Here is a 284-nt window from a genome sequence, read left to right as displayed (position 1 = left end):
AGAAACGGTTAGGTAGACGACGGGGTATTTGCATAACCCCGTGAATGTCTTTATGTCTTCGAGTACCACCGATTCGAGAGAATCGGGTACGCCGTGTACGTTACAGCGGAGAGGAGAGGAAGGGAAAAAAGGGAAAAGCAGGAAAGGGGGGGAGTCTCCTCTGAAGTTTTCGTCGCTCGTCGAGTCGTTTCAAGCGTGATAAAATGTATCCGTGTACCGCAAACGTTACAACAACGAAAACGTCGAGACGAAACGTTTCGCTATCTCGCGTAATCACCTTGACA

At 48.9% G+C, this 284-nt stretch overlaps 1 protein-coding gene across 2 annotated transcripts in view; it reads left to right on the top strand.

Moving 5' to 3' along the window:
• LOC102679921 (putative inorganic phosphate cotransporter) overlaps positions 1-284 on the top strand; it is a 19219-nt gene that overhangs the window by 5778 nt on the left and 13157 nt on the right. The gene's annotated exons all lie outside the window — the stretch shown is intronic.

This window comes from Apis dorsata, unplaced genomic scaffold (assembly GCF_000469605.1).
Source record: "Apis dorsata unplaced genomic scaffold, Apis dorsata 1.3 scaffold_631, whole genome shotgun sequence".
Lineage (NCBI taxonomy): Eukaryota > Metazoa > Arthropoda > Insecta > Hymenoptera > Apidae > Apis > Apis dorsata.
Note: the sequence above shows the minus strand (reverse complement) of the source record. Positions and strands in the feature narration are given on the sequence as shown.